The sequence below is a fragment of the Panthera pardus genome, unplaced genomic scaffold, assembly GCF_024362965.1.
Source record: "Panthera pardus isolate Hobbes unplaced genomic scaffold, ASM2436296v1 HiC_scaffold_13, whole genome shotgun sequence".
Lineage (NCBI taxonomy): Eukaryota > Metazoa > Chordata > Mammalia > Carnivora > Felidae > Panthera > Panthera pardus.
The window spans coordinates 194,854,357-194,857,078 of NW_026526688.1; the positions used below are offsets into that span (position 1 = coordinate 194,854,357).

Consider the following 2,722-nt stretch of genomic DNA (forward strand, 5'->3'; position numbering starts at 1 on the left):
TTCTGAATTCATTTTATAAGGCAGATATTACTCTGACACCGGAAAACTACCATTTTGTGAATACAGATGCAACAAGCTTCTATAAAATATAACCATATTGAAAGTAACAATAATCTGAAAGCATAATTCATCATGAACAAGTAGTATTTACCTTATGAATGCAAGGTTGGTATAACACTCAAAAATCTATAAATGTAATTCACCATATAGACAGAATAAAGAAGTAGAAACCATATGATCAACTCCACAGTTGTAGAAAAGATAGGAGTAGGTTGGATGTTTAAAAATTGTGGGGGGTGGAGGGGAAGATATACCACGCAAGGAGTAACCAAAAGAGAGTAAGAGTCGCTGTACGGAGATCAGACAAAATAGACCATAACAAAAAAATTGTTATTAGAGGTAAGAAGAACATTTTATAATAATAAATATGGTCAACTCATAAAGAAGTCATAACAATTGCTATCATATATGCACCTGCCAAGAGAACTCCAAAATGTATGAAGAAAAAAAACTGATAAAACTAAAGAAAGAAACAGATCATTCAACAATACCCCATTTTCAATAATGGATAGAGCAAATAGGCAGAAGATCAGTAAGGACATAGAGGACTTAAACAACTCTAACCATATCTAACAGACATTTACAGAATGCTACCCAACAAAAGCAGAATACACATTCTTCTCAACTGTACAATAAAACATTCTTCTGACTAGACCATATTCAACCCAGAAAACAAACCTCAATAAATCTAAAAGAAGTGAAATTATAAAGTATTACTCCCCCAGCACGATGGAATGAAACTGAAAATCAATCACAAAAAAAACTTGAGAAATTGAAAATTTTGTGAATTTAATGTTTATTTATTTTGGAGGAGAGAGACAGAGCATGAGTGGGGGAGGGGCAGAGAGAGAGAGAGAGAGAGACACAGACTCTGAAGGGGGCTCCAGGTTCTATCTAAGCTGTCAGCACAGAGCCCGATGCAAGGCTCAAACTCAGGAGCTGTGAGATCATAACCTGAGCCAAAGTCGGATGCTTAACTGACTGAGCCACCCAGGTGCCCCTAAAAATTTGTGACATTAATCAACACACTCCTAAATAACCAATGGATCAAAGAAGAAATTGGAAGGAATATTAGAAAATACTTTGAGATGAATGTAAACAGAAACACAACATGTAAAAATCTTTGAGATTCAGCTGAAATAGTGCTTTGAGAAAAATTATAGCTATAAATGACTGTTTTTTTTTAAAGAAATATTTCAACTAAATAAACCAACTTTCCATTTTAAGAAACTAAAAAAGAAGAACAAACTGAAACCAAAGCAAAAAGGGAAAGAAAATAGAGAGAGGGGAAATTCAAATTCCAAAAATCAGGAATGAAAGATGGGGCATCACTACCTACTTTACAGAAATGAAAAAGATCATAAGGGAATACTATAAACAACTTTACCAATGAAGTATATAACCAAGATGAAATGGACAAAATCCTACTGACAAACTACTGACACTGATTCAAGAAGAAATAAAAAATATTAATAGATCTATAACCAGGTGAGAGATTAAATTACTTGTTTAAAAACTTACTACAAAAAAAATCAAAAACCAAAAACCAAAACCAAAACACAAAAATCAAGGAGGTAAGATGGCGGGCTCACAGTGAGAGGCTGTCAAGGATGAACATAGGTATGCCTGGAAGCAGATTTTAAACTCAGTTTCTATTCAGATCATCTTCTTTCACACCGCCTGATAAACATCTTGATTTACCATGGCATTAACAGCAGTAAAGTGGCCATATCAAACAGAACTATCTGAAAACATTCATTTCCAATTCAAAATGGAGCTTTATATTGTGTTTGTCATAAATCTATGTATTTTCTCTTCCAGATGACTATCATTGCAAAGTAGAGCTTGCTATGACATCTGATGGCAGGATGAAAGTGTGCTACCACCCTCTGTGGACATTCTGTATAAACATACAAAACCTATCCCTCAGCCAGATCTTGTGCGTAATAATGAAGAAAACCTGATCGAGTGCTGAACACCAGATGAGAAGAAAAAAAATGAACATTTTGAGTAAGGACCTATGACAGAACTACTTAGCAAAATGTTCTTTACTACTAAGCACTGTTGGTATCCTCGTGGACAGTATCATAGATGTCATAGGAACCTGGATCCTCCAAAAGACAGATGATACTGAGGTTTTCAGGAATCAAAAAGATGTTATCTTTTGTCTCATTTGCCATTTGAGAAAAGGCAATTGAGTATATTCACTACTATGTTATGTAGCAAAATGATAACAAAATGTCTTTTCATACAAAAACAACCCATGGCCCAGCTGACTTTATTAATGAATTTTACAAATGTTTAAAAATGAGTTAACATCAATCCTTAATCTTTCAGAAACCTTCCAAAAAGTAGAAGGAAAAAAACATTTCCCAGCTTATTCTATGAGGCCATTTTTATCTTACTACCAAAACTAGACAACAATATCACAAGAATATAAAACAATGGACCAGTGTTCCTCATGAATATGGATGAAAAATACTAAAAAAAAAAAAAAAATACTAGCAAACTGAATCTGGCAACCTATAAAAACGATTATACATCATGAATTATCCTAGAAATACAAAGCTGGTTCAGTATATGAAAATAAGTCAACGTAACTCACTATATTAATCAAACAAAGACATAAGCCACATGACCATCTCAACAGATAGAGGGAAAA

At 33.8% G+C, this 2,722-nt stretch overlaps 1 pseudogene; it reads left to right on the forward strand.

Moving 5' to 3' along the window:
* Positions 1-1,762: 1,762 nt before the first annotated feature.
* On the forward strand, positions 1,763-2,188 carry LOC109269795 (39S ribosomal protein L42, mitochondrial-like; annotated as a pseudogene).
* The last annotated feature ends 534 nt before the right edge of the window (positions 2,189-2,722 follow it).